This window comes from Lingula anatina, chromosome 2 (genome assembly GCF_051362555.1).
Source record: "Lingula anatina isolate TDL-2025a chromosome 2, LinAna3.0, whole genome shotgun sequence".
Taxonomy (NCBI): Eukaryota; Metazoa; Brachiopoda; class Lingulata; order Lingulida; family Lingulidae; genus Lingula; species Lingula anatina.
In genome coordinates, this window is record NC_141768.1 from 20,321,238 (window position 1) to 20,337,800 (window position 16,563).

At 34.1% G+C, this 16,563-nt stretch overlaps 1 protein-coding gene across 1 annotated transcript in view; it reads right to left on the reverse strand.

The window, feature by feature from the left end:
• LOC106161297 (constitutive coactivator of peroxisome proliferator-activated receptor gamma) overlaps positions 1 to 11,874 on the reverse strand; it is an 87,166-nt gene extending 75,292 nt beyond the window's left edge. The window contains exon 1 of the mRNA XM_087007270.1: positions 11,779 to 11,874. The gene's annotated coding sequence lies outside the window, so the exon portion shown is untranslated. The remainder of the gene's footprint in view (positions 1 to 11,778) is intronic.
• Positions 11,875 to 16,563: the final 4,689 nt, after the last annotated feature.

The window sequence follows — 16,563 nt, forward strand, 5'->3', positions numbered from 1 at the left end:
CTATTACACTGTCATGTCGAGCCTGGAACAGATGGGAGAGAAGTCCTCCCCACTGGGCATACACATGTGCTGATGGGAGGCTACATGTTGGAGGATTCAAAATAAAAACATGATAGGTCATCAAGTGGACACTGAAAGAGTGGAGGTGGGAGAACATCATTTTTATGAGTATTTTACAGATAATATATGATACAAAACAAGACCATAGTTGCTTCTTTGTGTCATGGGGTGGTACCAGGGTCAAGGCAAAGAGGATGGACTTCGTGTTCTCTTTAAAATTGAAAGAATATCAATGATGCAAACAAAAAATAATAGCTTAATAGCTTGTCAGGTAAAAAGGAAAGGGATTGGAGATGAAAAACAGAGAAAGTATGTACATATTCTGGAGATGTCTGTAAAATGTGCACGATAAAGCTTACAAAACAGAAACAATTTATGTTGTCAAAGTGATGAAGTGGTGGAAGAGAAAAAAATTGGGAAGATGTCTCCACAATTTGATGAATGGTCCTGAGAACAGCTACATGCTAAAGAGTAGAAAACAAAATCAATTATGTGCTTTCATAAAAGAAAAAAGAGAGGGGAGGGAATAAAAAATAGAAGAGAACTGCATGACTGTTCAAAACCACTCCAATAGTGGAGAATATGATACAGAACAGTTTCTACAGATCATCAGGTACTGAAAGGAATGAAAAAATGTTAGAAAAATCTTTAAAAAAAGCTAAGTGGCTCTCTTAGTTGAATTTTTAACAACACAACAAATTCATGATCTTTTATGGGTTGTCAGAAGGGGGTGAGGGTGGAAGAGCTGAAAATTGGAAGATGGGTGGACATGTTTTTCACAAACTGAACTTTGAAATTTGCTGTGCACATTTGTGTATTTCCATACACTGCTTAAATATACAGTGTTTAGTCCTTTTTTTTTCAATAACACATAAATATTGATTAGGTACAATGGCATTTAGCTTGTTCGCAGAAGATTAAATTTTACACAAAATATTGGTTCCAAGATGTAAGCAATTTACTAGAGTTGGAATAACTTAATGCACCTCAAGAATCAGAAAATTTGCCGTTGCTAAAGCAGAAGAAACAACAAATAACTATATAAATGAGGACATGAAGAAAATCTGACAGTCTAAGACAATAAAAGATGTATCAGTTCCAACCCTCATGTAAAATTCATCAATAATTCAGTCACTGACATGACAAGTGCCTTGACAAAACATGTCTTAATCAAGTGCTGGCCCAGTTTATCAATGATCTTAAGTACAGATCACTGAAATGGGATGGTGATATGGGTTTTGAGTTCATATCAAGATGACAACAGTTTGATATCTATTTTCAGTTAAGAAAGAAAGCAAAACAAACTAGACTCATCGACAAATATCTGTACTTTTTGGTAGAAAGTAACACCCACACTTGAGGATGATTATATCCCATATGTGGCTAAGATAAAATGATATTTCTTCAAGGTGCTAATCAACTCAGACTCTACAGTTGACAGTATTCTTATTGTTTCTAATGATAACTAAATATGAGTTCATTTTTGGTTGGCGATTTTGCAATTTTGTCATGTTATATAAACTGATAATATTTTTTCTGGTGAAGGGGCTTATCGAAAATTTTCCTCGGTAATAGACTTGCAGTCTAGATAAACAAATTGGTGATCAACCTAAAATGCAATCAATGCCAATATCCTCTCTGCCACCCCATCTGAATGGAATTATAACAGCAGATCAGCATTACGTAATCATGTGTGTGATTTAACTTACTATGGGTTTATTTTCATAACTAAGATTGATTACTCCAGGCAATGGTGGGACTTCATAATGCTGTATCAGCTGGCCCTTGGCTTATTCATCAATTTTCCAGGAGTTAACTCCTGTTGTGTAACATGGTCAACTTCCCTGGTCACAATTAAGTATAATGTGCAAAATGTGTGTGGTACATGAAGGTGATAAAAGGTGCGAGGTTCCTTACAATCCAATTCACTGAGATTGTTTGATTCTAGTATAGCCCTACTGTTTATTTACTAAAGATGATTGCAAAATGAACTTCAGAGCTTATGATAAATAATTAAGCATTTCACTATTATTATTTACTTATTTATTTTTGATAATATTTTTTCATCATTTATTCATGTTTGCCGTTATAATACCCAGGCCAAATTACACTAACAGAGTAACCTTTGCAACCTCTGAACATAACACTTAAATTTAACTCTACATCTTTAGAATTTTTTTATATATGATAAAACAATCATCTTTATTCTAATCCATAAAAATCAAATCATTTAAAAAGAGTATGTTAGCAGTACACAGTAGTAATAATCTGAAGGGTGTAATGCCAATAATCTTCAAGTTCAACATTGGTCCCTGCCAGAATAATACTATCAATGTGTAACAAAAATGTGTACAAATACTTCCTTTATTCATCAGGTCTGCAGACACCAAAACTAGTTTCACATTTTGCACTTGGTTAACCCTTTCTGACATATTGTGTTCAGACAAAGAAACTAAGGAATGGACATAGGGCCAACTTGCATTAATGTGTTTGCTGACTACAGAGATATCTCGCATTTAGAACAGATCATCCATGGACTTAGGCCGCATTCACATCGAGTTGAGCCATGGCTCTACAAAGCCATGACCTAAATATGGCAGACGTACATAAAAGGAAAACCGCCTAACCTTTTAATAGTCTCCTCGCCTCTCACATGCCTCCCCATGCGTTGTCCCTGCGGGGGTACAGTCATTAAATCTCGGCTCCATTGGGACGATACATAGGGGGGGGGGTGTGAGAGGCGGAGAGACTATTAAAAAATTAGACGGTTTTCCTTTCATGTACGTCCGCCATATTTAGTGGCTTTGTAGAGCCATGGCTCAACTCGAATGTGAATGTGAATGTAGCCTTATTGATCTGTGGACTAAATATGGCCAATCCCACATAAAAGGTAGCCACTTATAATCTCCTGATGGTCTCCCCACCTACACATGGGCCATCCCTGCAGGGACCTAGCAATTAACCCTCGAGCTGAGATTTAATCCATTTAATGGCAAGTGTACAGGGAGTGAGATCATCGTGGGTCGGCCATATTTAGTCCGCAGATCATCTGTTGTGAATGTGCTCCAAGACTTTGGATCCCTGGGTAGGCAAATCTGGCCACCCGAGTTTCAGAGCACTGACTATTAAGCTTCGTTCACATGGAAAGTCTATTTTCTAAAAATCTATTTTCTATTCGCGGTATATCTTGTGATCACAGTCTGTGCCCTGAATATCCCGCGGCATAATTACTGGCAGCGCGAGCCAGTTACATCCAAAGCTGTAATTAATTCTCGGATGTGCTCGGAGGAGATTCTGATACCTTGACGCATGCGCAGTAGGAAGTTAGAAAGTTAATGCCGGTCGCGGTTGCTTTGAAAAATTTGTTTGTTGATTTTGTGCAACAACAAGACGAAGAAGATGAAGAAGCTATACACACAACAGATATGAGTGCAACCGTCATGATCCGATGGCAAGCGATGCGGCAACGGAGGATGAGATTTTATAGAATGCGAGCACATGCAGCCGAGAATTAATTACAGCTTTGTATAAGTAACTGGCTCGCGCTGCCAGTAATTACGCCGCGGGACATTCAGGGCACACACCGTGATCATTAGATACCACGAATAGAAAATAGATTTTTAGAAAATAGACTTTCCATGTGAACGAAGCCTTACTTTTCTCTATCCAGAATATCTTTCCATAAAAATGGCTAAGGCCTGTTTATGACAAATCCCAAAAATACTTGGAAAGACTAAGGGTGATTTGGCAACCTGGCTAGGTAAATATGACGAAATTTCTACCCAAAGCTGCCCATGTCTGCACACACCTGAAGATTATTAGTATAAGAAGTGGATAGAGCTCAGGTATCCAAAAATTAACAAAAATAAATAATTCATGTTGAGCATCCTCCATATAACTAAATAAGCAGTAGTATCAGTGATTAAGACAAATAAATATTTCAAGCTATGCACCTTCCTCTATATCTGGTATAATACTGTATCTATAAAGAGGACAAAGAAAACTTCATGTTGAAATGCTCCATTCAAATATATATATCTAATATTTATTCATAAATTTTTAATAAAGACAAGTAATCCCATTATCTCCATGGTTTCAATATGTATTTCTAAAACCTTACCTAGATAGCAAATGTCTCAAATACAGAAAGCTTACCTGGTTAAGATTTTTTGTCAAACAGCACTTAAGATGTTCGGTATAAAATTATCAAATTTCTTGAAATATTATTTCCATTTTTCTAATTGTTAAAATTTGGACCAATATTATAAACTACATGACCCATTCATTTAAAATAAGTTGAAGTGCAATAAATGTACGAAACCAATCAATTGATTTTAGGCAAGTGAAGAAAAGATGGGCTAGAGAACATATATTGTAAGTACCTATTGAATCCTTCCCTGTCTGATGTTAGGTGAATGTTAGAAGCTAGTTGGGGTAAAATTAACAAATTGTCCTTCTAAGTATAAACTAAAAATGGAGTCAGCAGTGGTTTGAGGACAACATCAATGACAGAAAGATATGACTGTCTCACTTTAAAAATATGGAAACAGGAAGAATGCAAAAAATAAGTGCAATGTCTCTTTGTTTAAAAAATTTACTTAAGAACAATGGGAATGACCGTCTGAAAGGATAAAAGAAACACATGCGCAGGTTAACCTAGATGATATAGCTATAATCCTCAAACTATCCGGTAAGTCTTTGGAGAGAAGATTTGTCTTTCAAATTAGGTAAAGAATGACATATCCGTACTTTGTTCAAAGACTACTTAAGAACAATGACAACGTTCATCTGAAAGGATAAAAGGAACACGTGTAATGCAGACTAAACAAGATGCTACCACTAATCCTTTAAAATGATATGATAATACATGCAGCTTTCAAAAAAAAAAAATGCTGGGAGCATGTGTCAGTTGCAATGGATATAAAAGAGTGGTGGTGGATTTTTTTTTTTTTTTTTTTTTTTGGGGGGGGGAGAGGTACCTTCTTCAAAAATTCTTTACATGCAAAAATACCAAGCAAACTTAAGTAAAATCTGATAATCACTTTACAAAATCCTTCTCTGCAAAATCCTAGATTTTCCATTTAATATTTATAGGCCCCATTAAAATATTTAAAGCAGTATGTAAATCACTTTTAGATGGAAATTATACACAAAATACCACTTGCACATCCTCAACCAAATTAAAAAAACCAAGATCATTAATATTTCAAATTCAATGCCAAACACGAATGAAAACAATTAAAATTGCCTTTTCAACCAACAATTATGATGCAACTTTCCAAAGATGTATTTTCAAAATGAGTAACACATGGCTGCATTTGAAACTGTGGGAATATGCTAATTTGCATGCCAAAGGCAAATATGACTTTTGCTGCAAAGAACAAACTTAAATTTCAGTGCATAAGAATAATAACAGAAGGGTGGGGCATAGCACAAAACTTGCAAGAAGGCTTATACAAGAGTGGAGAGAGAGCAGAGGTAAATGCAACATTTAATGTTGTTAGGCAACATAAATAAATATCAGTGAACAAGACAATGGCTTTGTCTCTGGTAGCAAAAGTAAAAACAGAACGTGCTGTGAATGAATTGCAAGTGCAAGCCATTTCTAAAGACATGAACACAGAAAAATGGACAAAACACCAAGTTTTGGTAAATAATGGATCCATCTTTTGTTGATACATGTTAATATTTCAGACACCATTCAGATATCATTTCAACATCAGTATGATACTTGTCATCCCTTCATATAATTCTTAAAATTATACATACAAATTTTGAAACATCAAAAGAGTCGTATTCAGTGAATCACTGAATTAAAACAGTTGTCAAGCAATATGGTGCAGAACAATGCTAAAATGGTAAATTCCACTTTACCCTTGATAATCCAAAACTAAGCAATCTTCTTATCATTTTAAAGATAGTATACTGTGCACCATGTTCAAATTTCAAGTAAAACATGAAAATTATAACAAGGCTTAACAAGTAATCTGATAATTAGTGATTTATTTTAGCAAAGCAGAGAGCATGGTCAGAGGCCTCTGTCATGTAAAGCACTTAACAATAGTTGAATAGTAAATTCAGTGTCAACTTTAATGAGGAAAGTAATCTTATAATTGGTTACAGTAAATCATGCAACACCTGTATGTAAGTCTGTAGTAAAATCTATAGGCTTTCTAGCCATAGTAATCCTAATGATTGCATAATTGGAGGATTGTTAAAACAAAATATGGCAAGCAAAATGGGTAAATCTATAGTAAAATTGTAAAATCTATACAACTAGCATTAATAATCTGAATGATTGTGTGATTTGTGAGTATATGGCATGCAATATGTGTAAATCTATAGTAAAATGGCAGGGGTTTACTGGCTTAAATATGCCCAGGTCATCTTATTATTAGTGCCGTTTTACAGTAAGTACCACTTTTATATTGGTAAAAAGTACTTAATAGAGGTACTGCCTGAACATTACTTCGTTAATCAAGCCAATATTGCCTTCTTTTCCCTCTTAATTCCTAGCATTATCAGCTCTCCTGTAATAAGGAATAATTCCATCAAAATCCTTTCTCTACATTGCCAATACACAAGAAAAGTTTACAGTATCCATAGACATATACCATGTATTATATATGTACAATCCATAATTCTCCTGTTCAATTTTTCGAATCCTGCCCCGAAAATGAATTATGAAAAATAATGGCAGTAAAAGGGCCAGGTGTATGTACAGGTAATTATGACAGTAATGAAAACTTCGTAATTTCACCATACACTGGTTTTATTATCCACTAATGCAGCAATACAACCAATTCATAGTAATTCCATAGTATTAAATAATATTTTGAATGAAATATTACACTAAAGGCAGACATTGTACACAAAAATGTTGAAAACTGCTACATGTTGTATATTTTTTAAGAAAACTAATCCCCTCATTATACCTGCAAATATCTTAGTAATATCAGAAATCAAAAGAATTATTATATAGTGTGCCTACAATGCACGTTATAAATTTCAAATTACTGACAAATTCCATCCTCTGATAATTTTTTTCTGAGAGAGAGAGAGAGAGAGAGAGTGAGAGAGAGAAAGATGAACGAACAGATGGAATGGAAACACCTGATTTCACCAATATCTAACCAAACTCTTATCATACGACATACTGACAGATTTAACAGTGGTCCTTTAATGAACTTGTTGTTTGTGAGAACCCCCAATCTGTTTACACTAACAGATGGCAGCTTCTATTGGGTGTTAATTCAAACTATTACCCTATTCACACCTTTATAGCTCTGTTATTGTATTGCATACATAATCTACTCAACTTATTCTGTTAAGAATAATTTCAACAAAGCTTGTTATTTGAAAGCTGAGTAACAATTCTGATCTGGAACATCTGATGTCATTCACAGGGGTCTATTATTTGCATTTTATGAATAAGTAATTTGTGTCAGGAATGTCTTTTCCTTGATTTTTTTTTTATCTCTACCATGGTTACTATAGCTAGATATATATATACAAATACTTTTCTAATCTTTAGGACTTTTATTCCTTTCATTAACATCCATTAATTTTACCATCAATTAAATACTTAAACAATAAATTATTAATTATATACAAAGAAAGATGTTAAGGGGAGACAATTTTACATTTATTCGCAATGTATGTTTGCTTTCTCTCTAGCCGCACTAAGTCATGTATTGGATATTGACATGTGATTATTTGCATTCTGGCAGAGGGTACTACCACAGAATGATAAAAATGAAAAAATACAAAATAATAATTTATAGCATAGATAATGAAATGGCGTCTTACCACAACAAAACAGTCAATCTCACTGGTAGTTTCGGGATGATATTGTAGGAGTGTTGGTCCAGCCGTGTGTTTAAGTTTTTTCTAAGATGATAAGAATATTTTGGCAAAATAATGCAAAAAATGCAGTTGACGAAAGTGAAGTGGATCCACATGATGATAAATTTATTGCCAGGGACAACAAAATGACAATATTGGAAAGTGAATGATTGCGACAGAACCTCATTTATCTTGCAAAGTGGCATCATATCTCCATTACGACATTATTTTGCTCATCAATTCATTTATATTAAATACTGCACTTCACCATACACCATTCTTATGTTACTACAATTTCCAGGCATGTATGAATTTAGGAGTGATTTTTCATTGCCGTCTTAACAATTGTTTGGGACCCAGAGTTTCAGACGACATTGGAAACTCACCTGTCTACTGCCACCACGTTTCTGCTGTTATGCAGTCACTGTCCTCTCAAAGGCTGAAATTTAGCTACTCAGTGAAAATTATTCGACTTTTTTTTGTTTTGATCCATAAGGGGCAGTTTTCCAAAACCAGCCTGACAGTCTATTGTTTATTCAGACATAAAGCTGCCCTGGCCCACATGACATACGATAACTGATTTTGAAGAAAATTCTGATCATCTTCTAAAATAGGCAGAATGACTTATTTTACCAGTGCAAAATGTGTTCTGTTTTGTTCTTTACTGCTATGAACATTTGAAAGGTTTTACCAGGCATGCACCTAAAGTTTCTTTCTACTGGAGACAGCATGAGGACACAGCTGATGTGCTATTGTCCAACATTCTTTGCTGGACAGAACAGATCTAGAAATATGCTTAGCTGGTGAATAGACAGAGAAATATGTGTGAATATCTTGTGAAAATTTGTCTCTGTAGCTCTTGGTAATTTTGGTAGACAGGACAAAATCACCATATTCCCCATACTTTAAAACTGCCATAAACATGAATAGCATATATATATATATATATATATATATATATATATATATATATAGAGAGAGAGAGAGAGAGAGAGAGAGAGAGAGAGAGAGAGTGTAAAATTTTCATTAGCAAAATGTACAGACAAAGGCTATTAGAGAGCAATTTGTCTGCACTAAGCATTAGCAATCAATCATTTTTTTTTTCAACTGACCAACACATTATAATAACCATTCTTGTTGAAAGATTGTTTTGTCATCCACTTTCCTGTGACTGTAAATCATGAAATGAAGTCACAATATCAGAAAAAAGGATGAATCACTATATACGGGAGAAGGTGTCGAATCTTAATTTGTGGTTACTGTCGAGCCAACCCCCCAACTCAGCATTTCAAACATCAAAGGGTAAACAATGCCAGAACTGACTTAAATGAGTGTCCACAAATACTAGTACCTCTATATTTTATATGTAGGCCTATATTTCTCTAGAGCTCTTCTTGTTTAGTTTTGGATTATCTAAGAGATGGTGAAAGGATTTTTGGACTGAAGTTACCCTAATATTGAGTTACGACGAAATTTTCAAGACTGACAAAATTTTCAAGTTTTTACCGTACTTTTCAAGCTGAATTGAAAAAAGGTGTTTTACCAAAACACTAAAACAGAGGGGGAGAAACTAAGTTACATTGTAAGTTTTTACCGTACTTTTCAAGCTGAATTGAAAAAAGTTGTTTTACCAAAACACTAAAACAGAGGGGGAGAAACTATAATACATTGTAAGCCAACCACTAAATTGGTATAATAAGAATCCAATGTCAATGGCCAGCATTGGCACTGGACAGGAAAATGCTTCAAATGTTTGCTCATCTATTCCATGGCAAAGAAAAAAAAAGATCGCAACCTGCACATTCTCTGAGGCAAAAAAACTTTCCAATATATTCTACTTATTGATCCAAGCCATGTAAAACTGATTTAATTTCACTCAGAATCTAATTCCAGATACGAAATAGCCTCAAATCAATGCTAGGTAAACAATTATCCTGATAAAGTAACTGTGTAAACAACCAGTCTTTTTATCTACAAAGGAATATGGCACAATCGGATACTACTAGACTTAGCTGTATGCTTCCATGAGCAGCAATTGACCAATCTTCAGTCAGAGAAAGTCAGCTAATGTTAAGGAACACCTGGAAACTTACTTATGGAGAAAAAAAGATAATTTGGTTTATGAACATGCACTAAAGCATTAAAAGTAAAAGAGAGCACATCAATATCAATCACCAATACAAAAATAAAATCAGAGCAAAAATAGAAAGCTTACCATTCCAAAATTCTTTAAGATCTTTTATTCTTTCATTTTGTCTTTTTGTCTTGTTAAGGCACATGGCTTATAATTGATCCTTTGTGCCAACATATGTGGGCTTTCTCATTAAGTCTCTGCATCCAAGACTACATATACCCATGTAATAACAACAGCTGCTGCTAAGCTTTCAAAATTAAGTTATTTTTAGCACATTACATTATTTTAAGTAAAAAAAATGAACCTTCAAAGACACTATGCTGTTTTGGGTAAAATCACCCCTTGCCAACCAACTCCACAAAATATCACATTTAATGGGAATGGATTACTCATACCTGTTAAAAGAGAAATATTCTATATGTGGGGTACACTGACTGTGCTAGTGGAGAATTTGCAGAGATCAGGGTCTTCTATTTTAATGCTCATCACCATTCCTTAAAAAAAGGTGTCAAGTCTAAATCTTGTGTCCCATTTTTCTTTTATTAATTATCGATTCCCATATAAGAAATTTAAAAAAAAAAGTTCTGATAAAATTGCCATAAAAAAGACTACACCTTTTAAAATAAAAAAATCAATAAAATAAATAACAACCTCATGCAGTAAATACCCCCCCCCCCCCAAAAATAAAAATCAGGTAAGAAATGTGTTTTAATTGGTAAAAAATCACATTAAAAATTAAGCAACCAAATTAGTGTAATAAGCCCCATTTTCTGATTGATGTCTCACTCCAATGACTTCATAAAGGTAGGATACTACAGCTGCGTGCTCTGTTGGACTGAGCACAGATTGAGGCAGTAACTAGATACTGGTATTGCGGGCAGGGCAGGTGGTGTGGTGACTCTACTGACGCATTCAGACCCGGCTCAGTTTTAACTGAAATTGGTCTAAATGACACTGTTATATAATACGTATCATGTTTGGATCCACAATTGGGCCCACAATTTACCTGAGGATATTAATTTCCATGTCATGCAATCAACCAGTCTAGTGACCTCAGTTAAATTTTTTTCCGAATCTTACTTTAACCATGTGTGAACACGTACAAAGATAATAAAGAAACTTGCAAGAACAATGAGGCTTAGCTTAACTTTTGCTTTTTTACCACACTTTTTGCATATATTTGGAATAAGTAGTTTGTAAGAATTTTGAAAAAAATCTATGCACTATATGCTTATGAAACAGGGATGAAGTTAAATTTTAGACAAAAGCAATTTGATGGAACAATTCACTTTCTTATGTTAACAATGCTTAACAGATCTAAGTGTGTATTCCTCTCTGAAAATCTGATAGAAGTACATGAACAGTCATTTTTTATTTGCTTATTTTCAATTGTTTTCCAGATTTTTAATATCTTGAGGGGAAGATACATTATCTATTTCCCATTGATAACACCATTACAATAAGCACACAATGAAACAGAAATAAATATTTGCATCAGAACAAATCACTTTATGGGCATCACACACACATTCATGTTAAATTACCTAAATTCACTACTTGTGCCCCAGAGGGAGACAACACAATAGCACGCATCAAACACTGAAAAAAGTCCAACATACGGTATCTGCCTTGCTACTACATTATTCCTCAGTAAGGTCCTCTCCAGAGACAGTATTCCTCTGAAATACAATCACTTCACAAGACAAAGAAGACAACAAAACAGACCATATTTTTCTTACCTTTGTGCTCGGACTAGAGGAAAACTACCAGTAGCCTTCTCAAACGTGTTTCTGTTCTAAAAGTATATAACAAGTCTAGGCTTGTGCTATTTATTAGTATCTGAAAATAGGGATGATTCATAGAAAACTTTGCTACAACATATAGGATCGGACAGACGGTGAGTGGGTGAGATAGCAGCGAGGAAAAAAAATCCCCTATATCCATACCAAATACTACCAGGTAAAATTCCCTTGTTCATTGTACACCTCATAGATGAGTTATTGACCTCACACCTTTGAACTAACAAACTCAAACGGGTTGGGTTCAAGCCAATGGTTAAAATAATTCAATAACAGAAGCTAAGAGGTATGAAGGAATTTATTTATTTTTTATTTTTTTGCAAAATCTGAACAAAAATGAAGTTAATATTGGATTTAAATAATAAGTTATAACTATAGAAATAATGGCCAAGAAGGGGGAGTTTACTGGCAAGAGAAAAACTTCTCTCTGTCATTTCTTCTTATTTAAAACACATCTTTCATAGAAGTGTAGGTGAGTACGTGCATGTGCATGACCGAGTGCATGCATGCATGCACTTGACTGCACATACATATGGCGTCATCACTTACGTGCATAGTGCATGTGTGCATGCATGTTACTCAATCAGTATTTCTGTTTGCATTTGTACTGTATACATGTAATGTTGCCCTTATTTACAATGTCAACCAAAAACCTTCATTAAATCAAAATTGTCTCACTTTGCAGACAAATTCATACGCATTAAACCTCATAATATCAAGAAGGATCCATCATCCCTGCCTCACTTTTTAATGGACACATTCATCTATGGGTCTTTGTAGTTATATAATAGAACAATGGCTGATATTCCCCAATGGACAGATGGTGTCGGCCAGGCCTATAACTGATATTAACAGCATCAAGTACCTGATAATATTACCAACTGTCAACATAACTTGATAACACATATTACCAGCCTAATAACTCCATAACACTTACTACAGTATCGCATTAGAATCTTATCTAGCCTAGTTTGTAACTGAAACACATAAGACTTGCATAACAGCTCCATAAATGGATACAAGGTCTAACAGAATTTGTAACTGTAACCAAAAAAGAGGAATTTCTTGAAAACAATAAGCTTCCAACTTTTTTTTCATTATAACCAGCTATCATGTATGCTATGCTATTTTCAAATAAATGTCAATACCAAAAATGCTTACAAATGTGAAATATGAATTAAAAGATAAATATATCTCAGGCTGTTTTATTACGTTTCCATATACATTACCAAAAACCCCTTTCACACCTGAAATAAAATACATTTCAAAACAATAAAACATAATATATAGTCCATTCCACATATTGAGGTTTTAGATGTATTTACCATACTGTGACTCCCAATTATTATTATTATTTTTATTATTGTCTTTTTTCTTTTAAGGAAAAAAATTAAAAAGTACCTTAGAATTTAAATATCTTATAAATCTGTGTCAATTTTCAAAATAAAGGAATAAAAGAAACAGTAAATACATTTTCTTAAAATAGAGAGAGAACAAGAGTGAGAGAGAGAGAGAAAGCATTTCATGCAAAATGTATGAAATCAGTACAGTAATCCAGACAATCATAATTTCTAAGCTGATATCAGTAAAAAGCTGTTTGTGTTATTAATGGATGAGAAAAGGGCTAAACCAAGTCCCTTTTTTTTTTTTTTTTTTGGTGTCTGTAAAGTGCTTTTTTTAGGTTATTCCTGGATTTAACATGCGCGCTCCTTCTTATGAAATATTATAAATATGCATACACTCAGGCAAGGAGACCGATTTAGACACTCCATATGCATGCTCTCTCTCTCTCTCGCATGCACACGCACACACACACACACACATATACAAACACTCTACTGTCCTTTGCTTGGCCTTATATGTCTTCTAAGTAGTGCTAAATAAACTATTATATAAAGAGTTACCATTGTATTTGTCCTTCAGCAATCACAATGAGCATTAACACAATAGGCGTCATGTTTATGACTGATCTACCTGGACACCCGTCACTATTACACAAAGTCCCCAGCATGCACGCTGAAAGACAATTAATTCTCCAGCATAGAATTAAAGCACTATCAGTTAGTTACGCAATATTCCTAGAGACAAAGCAGCAACCTGCAGTCTTTTTAATTAGCTCTCATATTATTACTTCTCGATAGGAGATGTGCTGCAGATCCTTAATTAACCCACCAATAGAAGCTCTCCTGGTGATCCAAGCTGGAAAACATTGGATTGATGAAACTGGCCCTATAGGGACAATATTACAATGGCATTAACTGCAGAGAAATGACCAGTCTCATTCTGTGATGACCAGCATCTCCTGAGACCAAGTACACAGATAAAGATGTCTTTGACATTATTAAGCTCAAAATATAGATCTGCCCTCAGCATACTGCCAAATTACACAAGTTAAATTTTATCATGCTAATCAGAACACTAAATTCCTTATCTAAAATTCATTTCCAACCTAAAGCTATACAGATAGTAAAATCTACTGTATCGATAACCCCAAACAGTTACCTACAGTGTAAGCTTATTTTGTGCACTTCCTACACTGTCATTGCCTATGTTTTTTACAGATTAGTTTTTCCCCCATTTCCTCTGTATTGCCACAGATGGCTGATTGTTCCACATGATTAGCTTTATTTGCTCTTTTAAATCCTTTCAATTACTTACAAAATATTCATATGCAGGTAATATATTAATTATATGTGATAAAACTCAAGTTCACATTCAAAGTTTCCACCCAATTGCACAATTATAATTCAAGCTTTCTATACTTATTAGACTGAAAATAAAATTTGAAAATTTACACATTTCATATATTTCACTAATCCCTAACAATGAATGTAATGATTAAGCCCACTGGTACTGCCTTGATCTACCAGCCTTCAATTGTAAATTTTTCTGAACTCCATTAATTTTTTATCTATCTATCCCTCTTTATTTGGGGAAGGAGGAAACTTTAAAAATGACACCAAATAAATGCATTTTATATGCACTTGTTTCTCCTAGTCGGATACATGCATAGCAGTGATAGTAAATATAGCTCCTTGTGACAACTACCATATCACAACTACCTGTTTGCATTTCCAGTCATATTTTGCGGCGGCTTAACTGTGTACAGAATACAGTATGTACAAAATCAAATAGTCCTCTAGTTGAGCTGTCACAACCTGAGTGGAAATACAGCTGACAAGTGTCATATGGATATAGCTGTCCATGGGTCCATAACATACCTGGAATGAAAACAAGACTTAATTATGGTCCAAAGTTATTAACAACCCAATGGTTATGGAAAATAACGTAATGCTGTTATTGTTCAGTATTGAGTTGGTTCTACAATGCAAATTCTTTTGGGACAGGAAACTTTTTGTGCACTAACTGCTTGTTTAATGACAATGGAAAATAATTATTTGAAAACTGGTTCAGTCCTTTGAGGTTTTGCTCTACCTAGTTCATCAATGACACTTTGTTGCCCAGGTACATTACTCTGTGATCTTAAAAACTGGTTTTGCACAAATTATAGTCCACTCTCTTCCTGGCTAAAATACCCTACCATCAGGCCTGAATAAACAATACAGTCGTACAAATTCTTGAACATTATTTCTACTGTATTTATGACCAGTTCAACCAAACAAGCAATATATAGCTTAATCTCTTAACTCAACAACTGGTCACACATCAAAATCTATAGAAAAGCTTAATTTTGGTATGTTAAATGGCTGCTTTTTTTTTTTTTTAGACATACAGTAACTCAAAAATTCAAGCTCAAACAATTATCCATTAAATGTGTACATGATTATATTTAATGAAATCCATACATGTATCTCTATCATATATAATGGAGAAAAACATTTGACAAATTACTCGACACTCATCACAGTGGACATAATAATTTGTCAAAATCTATCACTGGGGCATTTCTCTTTCTTTAAGCAAACTTACAGAGTACATCCATATTGCACGTAAAATCCTGGGCAAAATACTGATTTTTTTTTTTTTAATTTTGTCTTTAATTTTGTCTTTAAAAAAATGTTATGAAGTCCAATTTACGAATTGCCTCATAATTAAGTATTACCTTCAAGACATATGTAATATAATAAATTTCATAATCAGAATAAGTTACATATCTGTAAATCAAAATATACTAAGGCTTCATTCACATGCAATGTCTATTTTCTAATTTCTATTTTCTATTTGCGCTATCTTATGATCACGGTCTGTGCCCTGAATATCCCGCCGCGTAAATACTGGCAGCGCGAGCCAATTACTTATAGTAACTTATAGTAACTTATGAATTTATCAATTAACTTATTAATCAATCCCAAGTTGGCCAATTTCTAAATCATCCTGAAAATATGTTATCAAAATCCGCCTATAAAATTTTAGTTAGTTTTTAATATCTGCCTCACCAAAGGCAAGAACAAACCTTCCTTGGCGAAGGCCATAAGCCAGTAATTACATGAAGTACATGAAGTTGTGGCCAGTAATTACATAAAGTACATGAAGTTGTGCTCACTGATGGATCCAGTTTTGTACTATTATTTTCTTGCTCGCTCGACAAATATGAAATAGTTAGATAGGGCAATTTCATTGAATTAGAAGAAAATTGGCTTTTTTTTAAAAAAAATCTCGTTTCGTTCTTTTCACTGTTTTTAGGAGAAGGGTGGGCCCACCATGATCACCCTAGCACGAAATACATGCGTTAGCACTCTAATTTACGGTTATTGATAGCCAATA